The sequence below is a fragment of the Merops nubicus genome, unplaced genomic scaffold, assembly GCF_000691845.1.
Source record: "Merops nubicus isolate BGI_N331 unplaced genomic scaffold, ASM69184v1 scaffold38506, whole genome shotgun sequence".
In the NCBI taxonomy this organism is placed as follows: Eukaryota; Metazoa; Chordata; class Aves; order Coraciiformes; family Meropidae; genus Merops; species Merops nubicus.
Window position 1 is genome coordinate 1696 of NW_008613625.1, and position 471 is coordinate 2166.

Here is a 471-nt window from a genome sequence, read left to right on the forward strand (position 1 = left end):
TACCGTGACCCAGGGACTTGCAACGCCACAAAAGAACGGTGTCCCTCCCTGCCACCACGCCAGCTCCTCCAACTGCCAGGGACACTCAACTGCCAAGGGGCGAGTGGTGGCCAGAGGAGTACCTCAGCCCCAGAAATGTCCCCCCCAGGGCAACAGGGTACAAAAACTGCAGCTGCTGCATTGGCCAAGAATCGCACCTGGGCCTCCCGCGTGGCAGGCGAAAATTCTACCACTGAACCACCAATGCCAGATGTGGGGGATGCCCCAGCCCTGCCCCACGTCCTCAGCTGCCAGCTGGGGGCAAGGAGCAGCAGGGACTGGCACTGCTGGTTGTCAACACCCCCCCGCGGGAGAGAGAACCCCAAGAGACACCTTTAGTAAGGGGAAGCCAGTTAGGGCAGTGCCTCTTCCTGCTGCCTCACACATCACCCCCAACAAGGCCCGCTGTCATTAGCCTTCAGAGTTAACACT

General features: G+C 60.7%; 1 non-coding gene across 1 annotated transcript; it reads right to left on the reverse strand.

The window, feature by feature from the left end:
• Window positions 1-176: 176 nt before the first annotated feature.
• On the reverse strand, window positions 177-247 carry TRNAG-GCC. The gene has a single exon. It is a non-coding gene; the product is annotated as a tRNA-Gly (tRNA).
• Window positions 248-471: the final 224 nt, after the last annotated feature.